The sequence below is a fragment of the Lissotriton helveticus genome, chromosome 8 (assembly GCF_964261635.1).
Source record: "Lissotriton helveticus chromosome 8, aLisHel1.1, whole genome shotgun sequence".
In the NCBI taxonomy this organism is placed as follows: Eukaryota; Metazoa; Chordata; class Amphibia; order Caudata; family Salamandridae; genus Lissotriton; species Lissotriton helveticus.
In genome coordinates, this window is record NC_136069.1 from 1,157,044,683 (window position 1) to 1,157,066,485 (window position 21,803).

The window sequence follows — 21,803 nt, forward strand, 5'->3', positions numbered from 1 at the left end:
TGGTCTGGATTATATAAAATCAAAAGTTGTTGCAGGTTTCAGATTCTGTGAGCAGGGTCTTTCTGTCTTTGTTTAATAACATGGCATGAAGGGGCCAAATGCGTGGTTATAAGTACAGATGAGGTGGTCCTATGCAGCCACGGTCAGGTCAAATGCTTTTCTAAAGAGTGACGTTTTCACGCTTCCCCTAAATCTTTGGGGCTTCATTTTCTCCATGTGTGGCTTGGTGTAGTTATTTAAAAACTTTCCGGGGCATATTCTTAAGGACTTATTACAGAGTTATCGGCACTTTAGCTCAGCAAAAGTGGCAAAAGAATTAACGCCCATTCTCAAGCCGGTGCAAACTGCCGATATCGCCAGTTTTTCAGCGATAGCTTTCGCAAAAATATTGCCTCAGATGAGAGCGACAACTAACGCTAACGATATGCACAGTAGGCGTTCTCGTTCAAAAACGCACAAAAACACGACGATATTCTCAACGACCAGCCAGATCTGCGTTGCAATCCAAAAACAGGCAATAAGGCGTGTTAGCAGCAGGGATTTAACACCTGCCTTTGACTGGTGTAAAGCAGGATAACTACCTGCAGCATGAAAGGGAGCCCAGCCAGAGCCACATCTGAAGACCAATACATGTCATGTAGACACTGATCATGCAGCTTCAAGACCCAAGAGGTGCACAACACCCACTGCCACCACCCCCCTGCCCCCCCTGGACCACATCCCCCCGGACTACCACTGAGGTGGCACAGAACAGGACCGTGGACGTTCCTAACACGCACCAGCCTCAGAGACTCAACGCCAGAGGAAGTCATTGTCCACTACAAAAGGACAACCATCCTCCGCATCCCAACCCACATTGCGCACAGGCTGACGGTACCAACACAGCGGACAACCAACATCCCTCTGCAGACAAAGCTGCTGGCTGTGCTGCACCTGTTGGCCCCTTGTACCTTCCAACCAGCAACTGCCAGAGTCAGAGGAGTCTCACGGCAAGCCCTATCAAACTTCCTCACACACGTCTAGGATGCATGTCCACACTAGCAACGGCGGGCCCCTATATCCGCACCACACGACAGTTCCAATTCGTAGTGTTCCTAAGCAACCAACCCCAACACCAGCCGTTGCCAGATGCCTCTGTGCCCAAGATCTAAGATTGTAGTAACTGAAATGGGGGTCATGAAGTCCAGTAGTCAACAGTAGTGCAAAAACAGTCCTTTATTACAAATACACAAATAAACAATTTGAAAAGCACAGCCAACGCCTCACGGGGAAGTTCATCAGGGCAACGCATGGATTCAAGTAACTGCATATGCTGCGGGAACTCCCCAATACAATTCCATACTCCAGAAGTCAGTATTCAGAAACCTGTTGGACAAATGGTGACAATGGTCAAGCGTCCATATAGTCACAAACCCAATCTGGTACAGTGTACAGCACATGGACAAACTGGAATGCTTACAGGAAAGACAAATCCTGCTCAATAAGACTGTCACAGAAGTACGTGTGTCGAAACCTTCATAGGAAAGAAAAGGAAGGTTACGTTCACACAAACTTCTGTTACGGTCTCATGATGCAGGATTTCTCATACCTGTAAGCATCACGGTTTGTATCACCATGATACCTATGCACCTTCACTCCCCCTACCCAGCCACAAGGGCGCTGCTGTGACCAGTGGTGCCTATGCGACCCTGTGCGCCTGCTGCACCCCAGCCCTGGTCCCCAGACCGGTCCGCAGCCCAGCGATGACTGCCCGTCCCAGCACACCCAGGCCTCAATGCTCACCTGCCACAACCGGCGTGTCTCCAAGAGGGCCTACCATGTGCTGGTGCAACCACCTCAGCTGTCGCTGGATTCTGCGCCAGGGGCCCCCAGCGCACCCTGCTGCAGCCCGCCGTGGAGTCATGTCTGTGAAGCCTGCTGCCTTTGCCATACACTGCAGTCCAGCTAGGCTCACAATTCAAATCGAATCTTGATTGGCAGGACGGCGTATTGAGGCCTACGCATCATCACAGGTTGCACACATGCTCAGCTCTGGTGCCACTAACTCTTTGCACTGCAAGTCATCGCCACGTGGCGGGAGGCCAGTGCCAGCCAAAGTGCCTCGGCTGCCACCAACTCTGTGCACCGCAAGTCACTGTCTCATGGCGGTAGGCCTGTGCCGGCCAAAGTGCCTCGGCTGCCACCAACTCTGTGCACCGCAAGTCACCGTCTCATGGCGGTAGGACCGTGCCGGCCAAAGTGCCTTGGCCGCCACCAACTCTGTGCACCGCAAGTCACCGTCTCGTGGCGGTAGGACCGTGCCGGCCAAAGTGCCTCGGCTGCCACCAACTCTGTGCACTGCAAGTCATGGGTCCTTTATGATTGATATAGTCTTGTGGTGCGGACGCCATCATGTCGCGTCCGGTAGTGGAGAATGTGATGTGGTAGGGCCCTAGGCCCTCATGCATAAATAAAAACCACATGGACACACTCAGATAGATAGTGGAAATTGCCTCGAGCTTGTGCTCTCGTCCCGTTTTTTGGCAGGGTCACATGTCGTGAGAAGCCTGTGCTGGATGGATGTTGTGTGGGTGTAAACCAGCCATCGGGGAGTGGCTGTGGCATGCTGACAACTAGACCTGTGATCAGCAGATCACTACAGGGAACACCTGAGACACGTAGCATTGTCGTCCCCCCTGTAAGCGTAAGTGGAGTGGGCAGGCCTGGCATATGCCAGTCCAGAGTAGGGGTTTGAACAATGAGCCCGGGGCTCTGGGCATGGTTCCGTTCTGGGCTGGACAAGGAAGTAACTAATGTGTGTGTCTCTGTTGTAGTGTTGGCGCCACCCGGACCGCAATCGGTAATGTTGCACCCTGTGACTCGAGTCCCACAACGTAAGCAACATGGATATAAGGGGGAATCGCTGACCCTACATTCATCCATACTTCCACACTTGAATGATCATAGACATGACACATCTGTGTGAATTTGAATGTTTAATGCACATTCAGTGGAGTGTTGTAGCTGGAGCAGTACAGGGCCATGCAAATCCCACTTTACATTGTTGCACCATGGAGGGCCAGCCAGAGTCCTCTAGGAAATGACAAGTTCATCGGAAGAGGAAGAGTTAAGTTCACTGTCTGATTGCTGTGTCATTGGTAACCAAACAAAATATGGCAGTCCATGTCGAGGTCCAAGGCGAGTGTTGCAGAGTTTATTGGGGGACAGTGGAAGGTGATGATGCAGAGGGCCAAACCAAGCAGAAACAGGCCATGTGGCGCAGAGGAATGCTACTGCGTCCTTCTTACCACTAAGGCAGAATCTTCCACATTTTCATCCTCTGATGTATCATGTGCCTCACATGTGGGTGTTGTTTTGTCTGCATCACTGTGTGGAAGTGACACATCAGGGGCCAGTGGTGGAATGTCTGCCGCACTGTGTGGCACTGACACTTCAGGGAGCTGAGATTTGGATGGAGTGGTAGCAGCAGCATTCATCCGCACCAGGCCTTGTGGCAGCAATGCCATGAAGAGGCTCTGCAGGGCATGGAAGAACCCAGCTACATTTCACTGGTGTGCAGGCGTGGCAGCCATTCTTTCCGGCTGCGTCCACTCCATGTTCTCCATGATCCTCCGCATGTGTCCCAACTCCCGGCTGACATCGCTGGAGCCACTCTGACTAGACAGTTGTTCTTGTCTCCGAGTCAGGACTCCAGCGATGTCAGCCATTGCTCGTTGGAGAGCATGGAGCGTACTGTAGATGTCCGTTAGGGACTGTGACTGGTCCCTGATGGGACTTAGACACCCACGTATGGCATCTTGTTTGGATGCCATGAGGTCGAACCCCACCCACACCTGTTCAGCCATCTTCTCCTGGCACCCCAACACACGGCATTGGAAGGCCATGTGTTGTTCGTGGGGGTCCTGGGAGGCAGCCGTGGTTGTGGGTGTTTCCTGCTGTGTGTCTAAGCAGTGGGTGGGGTCTCCTCAATGTGGCTGGGCTGCCCTGCTCCAGGAGGTGGGGTGCTGAGGGTGTCGATGAGCTGTTGGAGGGCATCGATGTCAAAGGTGGGGTGGTCCTCTTCATCATCAGTGAAGAGTTGTTGGGTCTGCTCTGCAGGAGGTGTTGATTCTCCCTCTGCAATGTGTAGAGTAGATGCAGTTTAACATTGTGTTCACATGTATGTTGACGCATTGTACATGTTTACATACAGACTGCTTGACAGTGTACATTGTGACTGTTTGGGAGGAGTTGACCATTTGATGCGGGACAGTGGATATTTCGACAACATCACGAATGTGTGTTTGTACTTGTACATTTTCAACTCACATTTCCGTGCTATGCCAAATGTGATTGGTCATTTTCTACACACAAGCAGCAGCAGTTGTATCCTCTGTTCTTTTGTGAACGTGTTGCAGTTTGTACCACATTGTTGTCAATGTTGATGTGGTCTGAATGTTATGTGTGTGTGCTGCATTTTGGGAGAGTCGCCCCTGCAGCTCTGATATAGCTGCCCCTTATCCCTTTCATGTGGTGTGCCTTGACTTCTGTGCTTATATAGTGCTGAGACGTTGCATACTTAGGTTCATTGGGCTCTTGGTGGGAGTTGGGAGTCTGGGGCATGGTTTGTCCGCAGATGTGTTGTTTACGTCATTGGTTGTTTGTGCACGTGGATGTGTCACAGTGTGACCTGTTCCTTCACGGATGTGGTCCACACTCAGCCACCTCAGTAGCGTGGCGTGCAACATTTCATGATATATTGACTGCAGTAATGCTATTCGTCAGGCAGTGTCACTTGCATTGTCAGTGTTGCTCACAGACACGCCGCTTTGCTGGATTTAGCACATGCGCATGGGTTGGTTGTGAGATTGGTGGTTTGTGGGAAGGCCACCCTCTGGACACATAGTCGACGGGGGCCTACTTGCTGTTTCAAGATGTGCTACAGTGTACCAAGGGGGTCAGGGACAAGATCCAGAGTCATTGTGGGTGTGCACTGTGCTATACTTAATTGTGCATGTGTGCCATTGTGCCCATCTCCCCCCGTCCCCCAGTCCCTGGTCGTTACGCACCTTGTTGCTGTTGTGTCAGGTCATGATGAGCAGTATCCATACCTCTTACTCCTGCCACAGTCTCCACACTGATGACTGTGGACACCATTTCCTTCATCTCATCCAGCTCCTCCTGTGGCGCTGGACTCCCACCTCCAGTTTGCATTGCTGCCTTCTGGTTGTTGCAGAGCTTCTGCTTGGTTTTACACTTCACTCCATTCCAGCGCCTCTTGACCTCTTCCATTGTCCTCCTCAGCACTCCGACTGCATTCATCTTGTCCACGATGGACTGCCATATTCCATTTTTTGTTGCCAATGACACAGTGGAGGTGATGAACAGTAGTTGATGGTGTTCTATCAGCTCCGTTATCAGGATCCTGTTTTCCTGCAGACTGAACTGCGTCTTCCTCTTCTTCTCCTTGCCCTTCCCTGACCCCGAGGTCCCAGGCTGGTCCTCCGTAGGGCTTGTGGGCTTCTGGTTGTCCTCTGTATTTGCTCCAACATCCTCTATTGTGCTTCGCAGTTGTATTGGATTTGTTTGTGATTTTGTTCTACTTTTATATTAATTTTCTTGCCTGACGTGTGTGAATTGCAGGCCTTGCGAAGATTATCGCAGATTTTTTTATCGCGGTTGGGCCCATCGCAACTTTTTTCACGTTTGAGTTTAGATTTTTATTGCCGTCCCGGTGACTTTATCGTGGACATTTGATGTGTTATCGGGAAACTATTGCATGTTACCGCTGTGTTGTGAATAGAGCGTTAACACAGAGTTATTTTCCCGCGATAGATGGCGATATGAAACATTGCGTTATCCTATTTTTCAAGTGTAGCAGGACTATTAATCCATAGTCCTATCACCCCGGGCACAAGTAGGGGCTGAACCTTCAGCAAATGTTCAAACATATATTGTAGTACATACATTTCTGTGTAACTGCTTTAAACTTAGCTTCCAAATTTAGTTTTATTACACTTTTTCAAAATACATTTCTCATGTTCATTTCACGTGTTCATATAGGAATGTTTTCACCAGACTATACATTTTTTTTTCAATGCATTTCGGTGCGCATTGCACCTTCATCAGGGAAATCTGGAATCATACAAATAAAGCATCAATGATACTATTCAATTCATGATAACCACTTCAAAATAACTGTTGCTGTATATCTATACTGTGTGAGTTAGTATTAATCAAAACAATACGTATAAACACGACTTTCATATGAGGGTTAAATGCCAGCTCGTAATCTAGAATTGCTACCACCAAGTATGTACAGGTTATACCAAACGAACCTTTAAAGAGTGGATTATTATGCGCTTGATATTACTATTCGACTATTCACAGGCTCTCTTAGTGCTCATGGCGAATAATTCATGGCGCTATGCAGCTGGCAACCGTATGGCGTTTAAATACGGTCATACACGCTTAAAGTTGCTTAAAGTTGCCGATCCTTACCTCCGGTTCGGTTGTCCTTCACCTAAGCATTTTTGCAGGCTTTCCAGATACGGAAGCCCACACTGGCCCTGTTTTTACATAGTACTTATCACTGTGCATGCGCACTCCCTCACAAGCCGGTTCTGCGTTTTTTTATATATCGGATTTGGAGAAACTTTATGGATACTTAGACGTGCACAGTATTACAAGGCAACGTTATCGATATGACGAAATAAAACAAAAATTAAACAACATAGCGTGTGTGTTGACTCGCCAGTGTCATGGTAGGCGCTAATCTCGCTTCAACTTAAGTAAATACAAGTTTGCATATAAAAGAGCAAATGCATAACAGTTGTCCATCGTAAGTTCATTAAATGCTAGATATGCAGTTCAATCATGGATAGTTCCCAAGTTCAAAGGTAGCAAAGAAATTCTGTCCGATCGTTTAACCCATGCGGTTTCAAACTGTTTAAATGGAAGATCCAGTAGTTCTCACGTTTCAGTAAGTTCTTTTTATTGATGGGACCTTCTTTATGAATCACTGTCTCAAGTATACATGCTCGTAGCTGACTTATGTGGTGATGTTTCTCTTTGAAGTGGATCGCTACAGAAGATTTTACAGTTTCCATTCTAATATTGCTTTTATGTTCTGTTAATCGCGTTTTTAATTTCCTCTCAGTGTGGCCAACACACACTGACCCACATGGGCATTTTAACAGATATATCACATTCATAGTGTCACATGTTCCGTTGACTCTTAATGGGATTGTGTGCCCTTTCATAGGATGGGTTATGGAATTCCCCTTCATAATATTATGACAACTGCTGCAATTCATGCATGGGACTGTGCCTCGATACTTTGTCTTGGGTTTACTTTCTATAGGGTGTGTCAACATTTCTCCCAAGTTTTTCCTCTAGTAAAGGCAAATAGAGGTTCTTGTGTGAAAATTCCTTTAAAATCCACTTCTGATTTGAGCATCTGCCAGTGTCGTCTTATTATTGCTTTAAATTGGCAACTCACATTAGAAAACTTACTGACGCATGTAATCCTTTCAGTAGTCTTTCTATCTTTGCTGGTTAAAAGATCTTCTCGTGTTTGATTTTGGGCTCTTCTTAGTGCTGTATCTATGGTGTGTTTAGGGTATCCCCTATCACGAAATCTTTGAGCCATGTCTTTGAACTGTTCTTGACATTTTTGAGAATCAGAGACCACTCTCTTCACCCTTAAGAATTGAGTATAAGGCAAATGCGTTTTCAATGATTGGGGGTGGTAGCTGTCATATTTCAGAAGATTGTTCCTATCCGTAGATTTACGGTATCAGTTCGTGCTGAATTGATTGTTGACTCGATTAATTTCAACGTCTAGGAATTGAATTTTATCCATGCTAATTTGCCATGTAAAACTTATTCGTTCATTCCTAGTATTCAATAGTTCCAACTCTTTGATCAATGATTGTCTGTCATTTTTCCATACTAGAAAAATATCATCGATGAATCGTACGTACATCAAAAGTTGTGTTGCCCATTCATGTCGTTCATAAATGTATTGGTGTTCAAATGAGGCCATGAATAAATTCGCATACGCCGGTGCGGCGCAATTGCCCATAGACGTGCCGTTTCGTTGCATAAACCAGCGTTTTTCGTGTTCAAAGTAGCTGTTCAGTAATGTGAATTCCATCAGTTCCATTAAAAAGATTTGTAACTCCTGTTCATATGTGCTGTTCAACAAGGCCAATTCAATGGCTTCAAGACCTTCCTTATGGGGGATGGATGTATATAATGACTTGACGTCAACAGTAACCATGATGATGTTCTCCTGTGTATTCAGGTCCTTCAGTTTAAACAAAAAATCAGTGGTATCTCTAATGTATGATTTTGATTTTAATACCAGGGGCTGTAGATACCGGTCAATGAATTTCCCCACTGGCTCATGGAGACTGCCTTTAGTAGATACAATGGGACGACACGGTGGCTTAAACAGGTCCTTATGAACTTTCGGTACCATATATATGGTGGGACTCTTAGGGCTGTCTTGGGTCAGATATTTTCTCGTTTTTTCGGTGATTGTTCCTTTGTCTTCCGCTTTTTGCTTAGGATAATGTTTAGTGTCTTGCGAATTTCTTCAGTGGGATTCACTTTATTTCCATGTACAATAGTTGGTCTTCTATGTGTGTCTTGATCTCTGTTTCATAATATGACTTGTTCAAAATCACCATCGCCCCTCCTTTGTCTGCCTTCTGACACACTATTTTCTCATTCGTCGCATATTCCTCTTGCAGTTCTTTTTATTCGTATTGATTCTCTCTATATCTTGTTTACATAGAGTCTCAAATAAGTCAATGGTTTTATGACTGACTGGAGGCATATATGTGCTGGTAGTCTTTAAACCTTTTAATTGGTCCATTGTTTGTTGTGCTGGTTCAGTTACAACATTATCAAAGAAATGACGTAATCTAATTTTCCGAGTGAGCTTAAACAGGCTTATTTCCAACTCCAGTTTGTTAGTCCGTGCAGTGGGTACAAAGGACATGCCTTTCTGTAATGTTTCTAATTGGATGTTGTTGAATTTTTCATCAGAAATATTGATTACCAAGTTTTTCATGTCTGTTGTGGTTGTTTCTTGGGTTTGTCCTTCTTGGCTGTCATATTTCTTGTCTGGGGCGGACTTATTTCTTTTATTTTTTCTACGTCCCCTCCGGGGTCTACCGTTTCCGTGGGGCCTCTTTCTAAAAAAGGACCCTCAGTGGATGGTCCAGCTTGACTTCTTTGTGTTGATGGCCCCCTTCTTGACCCTCCTTGTGTGGAGCGTCTATCATCATCAGTTGATGAGGAGTCGGTTTGCGAGGTGTAAGTTTTGGTTTGACGTCTCCTAGCGTATACTTCTGCCCACGTGTATACTTCCTGTAATTTGTAATCAAGAGTATCTCTTTTACTTCCTTAATTTACGTTCATTGACCTCTTGAGTATGCCTAATGAGTTGGTTGTTGATATCCTCGAGAATCTTTTTTAATTCTTCTTCCGATATTGACTTTTTTAACTCTCCCGTAGTTTTGTCTATGTCAGTTTTTAATTCCGCCAGTATTTTGGATAACTCTTCGATAATGAGAAGGATCAAGTCCAAACTGCATTTGTTCAGGATCGCATACCAGCGTTCAGTGAATGGTTTAGAATTCTTACATAGAGCCGGCCGCAGGGAGATTCGAAGGCCTCTGGGGATCCGTTGTGCTTTATGGTATTTTACCATGGTACTGGCGTGTAATCGCTGATTGATCTCTTTCCTGGTTAAGTACAGTAAATGCTTTATTTGTTGCTCTTTATTTTTTACAAACGTTTGTTCTGTCGTTTCTGTTCCAATGAGTGAATACATTCTTTCACTTGCTTCTGTTGTGAACGCAAATACTTCCGCTCTAATGTCTGTGGAGTGTGTGACATCGTCATACTGCATTGTGATTGTTAGGCGTGCTCCTTCCCGTAGGGGGACTCAAGAAGTTAACTGTAGGTAGTGGGATGTTTACAGCCTGTCACTTTACTAATTCAATCCGTGCTCCAGGATATCTCCCTCCTCCTGGGGAGTGTCGAATAATTCCAAGTGTAGCAGGACTATTAATCCATAGTCCTATCACCCCGGGCACAAGTAGGGGCTGAACCTTCAGCAAATGTTCAAACGTATATTGTAGTACATACATTTCTGTGTAACTGCTTTAAACTTTGCTTCCAAATTTACTTTTATTACACTTTTTCAAAATAAATTTCTCATGTTCATTTCACGTGTTCATATAGGAACGTTTTCACCAGACTATAAAAAAAAATTCCAATGCATTTCGGTGCGCATTGCACCTTCATCAGGGAAATCTGGAATCATACAAATAAAGCATCAATGATACTATTCAATTCATGATAACCACTTCAAAATAACTGTTGCTGTATATCTATACTGTGTGAGTTAGTATTAATCAAAACGATACGTATAAACACGACTTTCATATGAGGGTTAAATGCCAGCTCGTAATCTAGAATTGCTACCACCAAGTATGTACAGGTTATACCAAACGAACCTTTAAAGTGTGGATTATTACGCGCTTAATATTACTATTCGACTATTCACAGGCTCTCTTAGTGCTCATGGCGAATAATTCATGCCGCTATGCAGCTGGCAACCGTATGGCGTTTAAATACGGTCATACTCAATTCTTAAGGGTGAAGAGAGTGGTCTCTGATTCTCAAAAATGTCAAGAACAGTTCAAAGACATGGCTCAAAGATTTCGTGATAGGGGATACCCTAAACACACCATAGATACAGCACTAAGAAGAGCCCAAAATCAAACACGAGAAGATCTTTTAACCAGCAAAGATAGAAAGACTACTGAAAGGATTACATGCGTCAGTAAGTTTTCTAATGTGAGTTGCCAATTTAAAGTAATAATAAGACAACACTGGCAGATGCTCAAATCAGAAGTGGATTTTAAAGGAATTTTCACACAAGAACCTCTATTTGCCTTTACTAGAGGAAAAAACTTGGGAGAAATGTTGACACACCCTATAGAAAGTAAACCCAAGACAAAGTATCGAGGCACAGTCCCATGCATGAATTGCAGCAGTTGTCATAATATTATGAAGGGGAATTCCATAACCCGTCCTATGAAAGGGCACACAATCCCATTAAGAGTCAACGGAACATGTGACACTATGAATGTGATATATCTGTTAAAATGCCCATGTGGGTCAGTGTATGTTGGCCACACTGAGAGGAAATTGAAAACACGATTAACAGAACATAAAAGCAATATTAGAATGGAAACTGTAAAATCTTCTGTAGCGATCCACTTCAAAGAGAAACATCACCACATAAGTCAGCTACGAGCATGTATACTTGAGACAGTGATTCATAAAGAAGGTCCCATCAATAAAAAGAACTTACTGAAACGTGAGAACTACTGGATCTTCCATTTAAACAGTTTGAAACCGCATGGGTTAAACGATCGGACCGAATTTCTTTGCTACCTTTGAACTTGGGAACTATCCATGATTGAACTGCATATCTAGCATTTAATGAACTTACGATGGACAACTGTTATGCATTTACTCTTTTATATGCAAACTTGTATTTACTTAAGTTGAAGCGAGATTAGCGCCTACCATGACACTGGCGAGTCAACACACACGCTATGTTGTTTTATTTTTGTTTTATTTCGTCATATCGATAACATTGCCTTGTAATACTGTGCACGTCTAAGTATCCATAAAGTTTCTCCAAATCCGATATATAAAAAAACGCAGAACCGGCTTATGAGGGAGTGCGCATGCGCAGTGATAAGTACTACGTAAAAACAGGGCCAGTGTGGTTCTTCCGTATCTGGAAAGCCCGCGAAAATGCTTAGGTGAAGGACAACCGAACCGGAGGTAAGAATCGGCAACTTTAAGCAACTTTAAGCGCGTATGACCGTATTTAAACGCCATACGGTTGCCAGCTGCATAGCGGCATGAATTATTCGTCATGAGCACTAAGAGAGCCTGTGAATAGTCAAATAGTAATATCAAGCGCGTAATAATCCACACTTTAAAGGTTCGTTTGGTATAACCTGTACATACTTGGTGGTAGCAATTCTAGATTACGAGCTGGCATTTAACCCTCATATGAAAGTCGTGTTTATACGTATCGTTTTGATTAATACTAACTCACACAGTATAGATATACAGCAACAGTTATTTTGAAGTGGTTATCATGAATTGAATAGTATCATTGATGCTTTATTTGTATGATTCCAGATTTCCCTGATGAAGGTGCAATGCGCACCGAAATGCATTGGAAAAAAATATTATAGTCTGGTGAAAACGTTCCTATATGAACACGTGAAATGAACATGAGAAATTTATTTTGAAAAAATGTAATAAAACTAAATTTGGAAGCAAAGTTTAAAGCAGTTACACAGAAATGTATGTACTACAATATACGTTTGAACATTTGCTGAAGGTTCAGCCCCTACTTGTGCCCGGGGTGATAGGACTATGGATTAATAGTCCTGCTACACTTGGAATTATTCGACACTCCCCAGGAGGAGGGAGATATCCTGGAGCACGGATTAAATTAGTAAAGTGACAGGCTGTGCACATCCCACTACCTACAGTTATCCTATTTTTGCAATGATTATCGCACGTTCTTGAGAATATTCCACTCCATCTTTTGCGGATATGAAGAGTGCATTGTGCTTCTTCTGATTTTTGGAATCAGGGTAGAGTACCTCAATCTTAGGGGCATATGTACAAGGGAAGTGGAGGAGTGAGGCGTTAGCCTTCCTGGCTTAACGCCTCACTCCGCCACTTCACAAACACAGGGTTGCACCATAGTAGCCACAATACGATGCAGCCCTGCGTTTCTCCCTGCCCTGGAGCTACACTTAGCGGCCTAGCAACAGCGCAGGCACCCTTGCACCACAGTGTGAGAGTGTCTGTGTGCCGGGAAAGATTGTGTATGTGCAGGAAGGTCCCTCTTTCTGCACATAAACAATCTTTAAATGCCACTTTGTAACTTCTATGTGTGCTGTTAAGGCAGCACACACAGAATTTGCAAAACAGCATTTTTCTAAAATGATTTCATATGTGCAGGAAGGGGGATCTTTCTTCACATAAACAATCATTGACCTTTTGCTGTTTCTATGCACATATGGAAAGCACATATGTAAACAGCAAAAACGAGGAATAAGGAAACCTTTCTCCTCGTTGCGCCCGTTTAAGAGCAGGTTTTCCCTGGCATTAATGTTGCGGCTGCCTCCTACCTGGCATTAATGTTGCGGCTGCCTCCTATTTACTCTACCCTTGTAAATAGAGGGCAGCGTCAAAATAAATGGGTGTTTTGCGGTGGCACACCCACAGCAACATCAATTGCCCTCCCCTTTCATGCTAAGCATTGCGGGAAAGGGGGCCTTATTTACAAGGCAACATTAAGCCATGTCAAGTGGCTTGGTTTAGTTGTTTCAAAACTCTCCATCTTTTGCCGAAAGGAGAGTGCGTTGTTTTTCTTTTGATTTTTGGAATCAGGGTACAGTACCTCAATCTTAGGGGCCTATCTACAAGGGAAGTGATGGAGTGAGGCGTTAGCCTCCCTGGGTTAACGCCCCACTATGTCACTTCAGACACGCAGGGCTGCACCATATTTACAAGAATATGGTGCAGCCCTGCGTTTCCCACTGCGCTAGCGCTACACTTAGCGGCCTAGCGCCAATGCAGGCACCCTTGCACCATAGTGCAAGGGTGTCTGCGTGAAGGCGAAGATTGTTTATGTGCAGGAAAGTCCCTCTTCCTACAAATAAATAATCTTTAAATGCCGCATTGTAACTTCGATGTGTGCTGTTAAGGCAGCACACACAGAAGTTACAAAACTGCCTTTTTTTTAAATGATTGCTTCTCTGCAGGAAGGGGGACCTTCCGGCACATAAACAATAATTGACCTTTTGCTGTTTCTGCACAACACCCAGGCTCTCCACACCACTGGAGTCAAGCTATCCAGGCTGATGAAGGCTGATAGCCAGAAACCGGTCCTTGGATGCTTGATTCCGGTCTGGGAAAAGACATGGCTTGGTAGTTCGGACTGGACTGTTCCCATGAGGCACAGGGTCAGAGGTGATTTGCATATAGCCAGTGTCTAACCCAGGGTGGTGTGGAGTGCAAAAAAACGATGGATTTAGGCCCAGATCCTTGTACTGGGGTGAATGTATGACATTGTTCTACATTCTGTCCATCAAATGTGTTTTTTGCAATTTCACCACGAGTGGGCTGGGGATGCTCAGACGTGAGTCCCAGGCTCTCCACACCACTGGAGTCAAGCTATCTAGGCTGATGAAGACTGATAGCCAGAAACCGGTCCTTGGATGCTTGATTCCGGTCTGGGAAAGACATGGCTTGGTAGTTCGGACTGGACTGTTCCCATGAGGCACAGGGTCAGAGCTGATTTGCATATAGCCAGTGTCTAACCCAGGGTGGTGTGGAGTGCAAAAAAACGATGGATTTAGGCCCAGATCCTTGTACTGGGGTGAATGTATGACATTGTTCTACATTCTGTCCATCAAATGTGTTTTTTGCAGTTTCTGCACAACACAGCACACATGGAAACAGCAAAAACGAGGATAAATGTAACATTTCTCCTCGTTGCGCCTGTTAAAGACCAGGTTTCCCCTGGTCTTAATTTGGCGCTGCCTCCTATTTACGCTGCCCTTGTAAATAGAGGGCAGCGTCAAAATCAATGGGTGTTGCGGTGGAACGTCCACAGCAACACCCATTGCCCTCCCCTTTCACGCTAAGCATAGCGTGAAAGGGTGCCTCATTTACAAGGCAGCGTTAAGCCATGTCAAGTGGCTTCATTCTGCCTTGTAAATAAGGCAAAGCCCCTATCGCTAACCCAACTTCACTGAAAGTGACATTGTGGTGGCGATAGGGGCTTAGGGCCAGATGTAGGTAATTCTATTTTACCGATTCATAAATACCGAATTTTACCGATTCGGTATTTATGAATCGGTAAAATAGAAGTAGTCAGATTTAGGTAATTTTCTTCTCACATTTACCGAATCGGTAAGATTCGGTATTTACCGATTCGGTAAATACCGAATCGGTATTGCCCATTGATTCCTATGGGCCTTGAAGCCCATAGTGTGCATGCACACCTGTGTTTGGTATTTTACCACTCAAAAGGATTGGGTGGTAAAATACCGACTCTAAAGGGCCGGTGGCACTCTCAGGAGTGTCACCTACATGTGGAATTACCGAATCGGTAAAATTACCGATTCGGTATTTTACAGATTCGGTAAATTTACCGAATCGGTAAATTTACAGATTCTGTAAAATGCTGGCCCCTACATGCCGATTCCTAAATACCGGTCGGTAACGGCCGTATTCGGCCGTTACCTACCGGTATTTCCTCTCCTACATCTGGCCCTTAGTCTCTTGTCAGTTTGATAGTGGGGTACTTTGTATTGAAGATGGATGTGACCTTTCCCTCAAAACGTCTACCTATTGCATCTGTGTGAGCTTTTGTAAGGCTTGCATATAACTATAAGTTTCTTAGCACTCCAACAGTTAAGCATCCAAATGCTTAAGAGGTTTTAAGAGTCTCCTCACGTTGAAATCATTACAAAGAATTACTAATAGGTTGGAGCTAAAGTGGAGTCGTTAGGAGTCAAAGTGGAATGGTCAGCTCCCTGGGAATTCATGTGAGGACAACTCAAAATGCAAAGAAATGTTGAATCATTTTCAGCATTGACCTCACCTTCTCCCCTCAAGTCATAAAAGTGAATAAATCACCAAGTAAACATCTTCCGAATGTCCATCCCTTTTCTCAACTCGAATATATAGACAGATCAAGTAAAGGTACCTAAATCCCAGTGTTTACCTCCTGAACTATTGCCGTTGTGCTATTTCCCAAGAAGATGCAGAGGGTTAATAACACAAGGTAGAGCTGTCCATCATCGTAAGAAAGAAGACCAAGTGGCTTTAGCTGTAAATGCTTGAGAGATTAAAGTCACATCCTCATTAATTGCAACTGTGGCCATTAGGTTCAGAACACTAACGGTGAAGTAATGCAGGACATTATTTTAGTCCTGGTCAGAGGCTATAAGGATTCTTTAGAGTAACTAGGTCAGTGAATTTCCAGAAGATTATGATAAGGTCTGATTAGGATTTGTGTGCTTATGCGAGTTGGTTAATGGTGTACATTTTCTTGACTCATTTAAAAGAACAATGATGTTCTCTCATTTAGACATGGAGGTCGATTCGTGCCCTCATTGTTCAGATTACTGAGAATTTTAGCGCCCATGTCTGTCTTTGCCATGATGTGTCTTGGTTGCTCGCTCTCTCCAACTGCAATCCTGTAGCCTCAATCTTTCTTGTTCCCCCGACCCTTTCTGACACACTCTTTCTCTTTCAGTACTGTCCCACTAAATCGATCACCACTGTCAGATGAGTGTCTTTGCCTCGCACTGCAAAATGATTGCTCCTTTCATACCCTTACTTCTCTGTTGGTGTGATCAACAGTCCTCATTCTCCGAACTACTCTTTCCCACTGTAACTTGCATTCACTCCTGGTCTTGCACTTCTGGTGTCTCTCTTTTGGTGTCAGTCTTGCTTCTTCTGACATGCAGCCAGAAGAAATCCTCTTAGGTTAGGAATGTAGGTACTGTCTTGGATAAAGCACTCTCCATGATCCAGCAAGTCATCTGATTGACCATATCCACACTCCAAACATTGAGGAAACTCCAAAACATCTTTCCTCATCTTGGGTTGCTATCGAAGGTCCAGGCAAGCACCTCTCTCACCCTATCATGTCTAGACTATGTCAGTGGACTATGCCATGGAGTACCAACTAATATGAGACAATTCCAAAGAATTCACAGTTCTGTGGTAAGACAACTTCTGTACCTTAAGGTTAGTGACCACATTTCACCATATCTTAAGACTCTGCCTGTTGCCAGAAAATGTTCCTTCAAACTACTGTGCAAAACACACAATGCAATAAATGGAAATTGGGCAAATATTTTTACAGATCAAACTCAAAATATACTACCAGAAAAGGACACTTCACACCAGACTGGCTCCACAACAATTTTTTTCCACCATACTAGAAGAAAACGTTTAGTGGTACATTATTCTCATCCAAACAGCAAAGCTATGTTGTTCTTTCATAGCAAAGACACTGCTGCCATAAATAACCTTAAGTTTAGATGGATGCTGAAAGCATGGTTATTTCTTGATTTAAACCCTAAAGTGCAAAACAGAGTAAACATCTCATCATGCAAATATAAATGGGGACGTGTAATAATGAGGACCTAGATGAATTACTCTCAGACCAGACAGCCTTAGGGTGGTCTTCTCCTCACATGTTTGCCTATCTCTCTCCACTTTTCTGACCTCGTTTGTGCTGGTACTAGGACTCTGTGCTCTTTACCACTGCTAATCAGTGTTAAAAGGCGTGTGCTCTTTTACCTAAACATGGTAATATTGGTTCATTCTCAATTGGCATATTTAATTTACTTGTAAATCCCTAGTAAAGTGGTACCCCCGTCCCTATGGACTGCACATTAAATCCTACTAGTGGGCCTGCAGCACTCATTGTGCCCCCCACTGAAGTAGCCCTTTAACCATGTCTCAGGCCTACCACTGCAGAGTTGTGTGTGCAGCTAACACTGCCATGCTGATCTAGCAAAATAACCCTTTTTCCAGGCCCAGCCCTTCCCTTTTTATACACGTCACCCCTAAGGTAGGCCCTGAACAATACAGAGGACAGTGAGCAAAGCATATAAAAAGGCAGGACGTGTACTTTTTAAGTTTTATATGAGCTGGTAGTGAATATCTCCCAAAGTAGTTTTTCACTGCTGCAATGCATATCTCTTGTATAGGATAACATTGGGATTACCTTATTACAAATACTAGCATGGGGAGACCCTTCCGGCACTTCCAGCAATTCTGGCCAATTTATCAATGATTGCTGTTCTTTACTAATAGTTACCCTGCCCTGATCCTGTGGATCGTACAATCTACTATGAAGGGTTGTTCCTCCCATACAGTAGGTATGATCCCCACACAGTCAATCACATTCCTCCAGGTCCGTCAAAGCCTCATAGCGATTTACCATATGGACACCTCCCGACCTTAGTTGATTGACTCTCTCAAACCTCCTTATTAGGTGGCGATTGCTCGGCCCAGATCTTATTAGATTTGTAACCCACCAACTTCTGTCATAGAAGAACTCTAATGTTAATGGGATGAGTTGTGAGTTCCTTAGTTGGAGGGGAAATAGGTTAGCCAATACTTCTTTCAAAGCCCGGGAACTCGAGAAGTTCACTGCTATGCAGTCACCCTTTATTTTTTCCGGTGATCCCCAAGCCATGATACCCTTTTGGCCATTATGATTTCCCCTGCCAGTTGCTGTTTACCCCTTGGGGATAGCCTCATGTTATTAGTCAACAAATATAGGGCCTTATCAATTAAGGAGGCTGTGGTTTCTACCTGATCACTTTCTAGGTGGGGAGCATTAGCTAAAACAAGTACTAAGGGTAATGCTTCTTGGATAAATTTAAATGACTCCCTCACATAGGGGGGAGTACCATGCAAATCGGTGGTAATACCTCCATCATTAGTTACTACAATGGTGTCTGAGTGCACTTTAGCCCGAGTTGCAGTTCCACTTGTGTTATTTCCAGCATCTGTGCTCACAGGATTTTGGTTACTTGATCCTGTTCCCTCCATTATTGTATTGTCTCTCGATGGAAGGGGTACGTCTATCTGGCCCTTTGAGGTAGCTAACTGGGAAGTGTTGGGCTGGGCCGTCAGACCTTCTCTTCGCTCTATGGCAGTTATCCTATCTTCAATTTTCAACAACCGTGACATGATGGGGGTTAGGACATGATCTAGCTTATCTTTAAGTTTAACCCATATGGTATTAGCTAGATCCTCTAATGTGGATTGGGGAATCGAAGGTGAGGGTTTAGATGGTTTTGCTCTAACTGTAGCATGCCTCTTTCCCTTTTGTTTTGCCTTTCCTAGCGGTACTAGCGGTACCAGCCCCCCAGCCCTGGTGCATCGTCTCACAACCGGGGTTGGTGACGAGGAAGTGCAAGATGAAATTTCTTCAATCACCCCCACAGGAGAGGCATTTAGGGGCTGGCCAAAGCTATTTTTTGAACCAGAGGGTGAGTCAACACGATCTAGTAAGTCCCGAGGAATACCTGGAGATTCAATCTGGGTTTCTGGGGAATTATGTATCATAGCTGTAATTGTGCGGCCAGGGTCCAGTGAAACCCTTCTCTCAGTTCTTTCTATTTCCTCATTTACTAAACTAGTTACTTTTACAAGGTAGGAGTCCAGTGTTGCTCCTCCCCCTCCATTAAGTTTGCTGTTCACAGTTCTCTTTTTCCCCATGTTGGTTGTATAGGTGAAACGATTACTGACAGTACCTTAGTCTGGGGTGGATGTTAGGGAAATGGCCCGTCCCGGCCCCTTCGGGACGAGGGACCGAGGGAGCCTTTATGCGCCTCCTGGCGCTTGCATGTGACGTCCGCGGCGTCCTGGCCACTGGTGGGGCTGCTGGGAGGTGTAGTCTCAGGGAATGCAAGGGGCCCGGCGGAGCCAAGCCCGGCTGAAGGAACGAGCGGAGCAAGGCCCGGCCCACAGGTGCTGCCACAGGAGTGCTCGGCGGAGCCAAGCCCGGCCGAGCTGTTGAAGCGGAGCAATGCCCGGCCCTCAGGAGCGAAAGCAAGCAGCATGTGATGTTCCCCCCGGACTCTGCACCGAGGGAGCCTTTATGCACCTCCTGGCGCTTGCATGTGACGTCCGCGGCGTCCTGGCCACTGGTGGGGCAGCTGGGAGGTGTAGTCTCAGGGAATGCAAGGGGCCCGGCGGAGCCAAGCCCAGCCGAAGGAACGAGCGGAGCAAGGCCCGGCCCACAGGTGCTGCCACAGGAGTGCTCGGCGATGCCAAGCACGGCCGAGCTGTTGAAGCGGAGCAATGTCCGGCCCTCAGGAGCGAAAGCAAGCAGCGAGTGATGTTCCCCTTTATTTACCTTATTACATTTTATAAGTGTAATTTCCAAATGGGAATAGTTAAACCTTCTAAGTCCGGTGACTCTGGAATACTAATTTAAAATCCTAACTTTTGGTGAAGTCAGATTTTAAATTATAATTCGGGAAATGCCACATTTAGAAAGTTAAGCACCATGGGGTTGGGACCCTAACCAGCTAGATTGGGCCACTAATAATTCTAAAGACAAACAGGACCTTGTTGTAGTTTTTAGCCCACTTATTTTTGGAATTAAGGACAAGAAAATTAATTCATCTTGGCCTGTGAATGTAATCACATATCCTTCATTATCATTTCAAGAAATATGATAGATTTTCAACATGTCATAGATTTGCCCCTCAGCCCTGGGCAAGCCTGCTCGGAACTGAGCCATGACACACATTAAAAAAATCATTATACATGAAAAACCAAATGTGTATATGCTTTAAAGAAACATATTAGTACATTATAGAATGCCACTCAATATATTTTGGCATTGAACAGATGTAACCATCACTGTCGTTCTCTCTAGTGTGAACCTCTATTTACTAAAGTATCTTGCTGTTTGATTACGATTTACACCCTAGTCAACCAGCAGCCCAATTTCTAACAATCACATACCACTGACTGTGACCTAAAAATGACGATGTCCTAGAACAACATAGCTAACACATCATCGACATAGATGAAATGCCAGGTTACATATCGATATGAGGTGAGTCCTGCTTCTATTATTGCACATTTTTAGACACCAGAACTGCACCAAATAGATCTACAAAAAGTTTTCCTTTACTTGTACTCCTTGGCTTGACAAGGCTATGGGCCATCCCCAAACTGCAATTGATGTGTATAACAGCCTTATTGGAAATCCCTACCAACTGAACCCCTCCCATGTCTCCTTCTGTCTACTCTGCTTGACCTTCTAAACTAAATCCTACTAAGCTCCTCCCACCAGAATCACTTATCCAGCCTGTATAAGTATGACCCAAAATACTTATAAATGTATCCTCTTACACAACACTGCTTCCATCCGATAACACAGTGTACTAAGACAAACAAATATTAGTTTAATACACATTCTAAACTGCATGCCCTCCATTATGTTTAATCACAGAGACAATTAGGAACGCAGATAATTCTAAAAATGAAGCATTTGCAACAGTAACAACATTTTCAGCTAACTTTGGACCAAAAATGACATGCAACTAATTGGCATACCGGGGGGCGTGGCTAGATGCAGATAGGATAAGACGCTGATCCCAGGAGCTCTGGGTGGGGTTACCACATCCAGCCTTATCCTGAAGTAATTCGCTGTCCCTGCTACCGGTGAGGCCCTTGTTACTGACCGACATCACTTTGGGCACCCCCTGTCTGACTGAGGGGTGATCGGGGGCATCTATTTAACCCGCTAGGCGACCAACTGCAGCCCTCAAATAAGGCAAAATCAAGATGGTAGCCCCTGGATTGACCAAAACCTGAACGCAAAGGCGGCGAGTGCTATCCTTGCCTCGCCCATTAAGGTGAGTGGCCCCCACGGCACAGGACACTACTACGGGACCATGGAGGACGAACAACAGAGGCCCGTGAAGTCATTCTAGTGGTGCGCTCTCTACCAACAGGCGACCACTGTGGATGGCTGGGCCCTGCCTCTCCCCTATTGGCGGGGTTATTGCTGCAGCTTGAATAGCAGATGCTGGGGCGTTTTGGTCAAGAAGGCTCCCGCTACCTTCAGCCACATTGAGACCACTGGGGCATTGATTTGGGGCCTGTGTGCCGGCCTGAGGGATGAGGCCCTCACTGTGAGA

General features: G+C 44.9%; 1 protein-coding gene across 1 annotated transcript in view; it reads left to right on the top strand.

Moving 5' to 3' along the window:
- Positions 1-21,803, top strand: part of TMEM255B (transmembrane protein 255B) — a 788,288-nt gene that overhangs the window by 709,256 nt on the left and 57,229 nt on the right. The gene's annotated exons all lie outside the window — the stretch shown is intronic.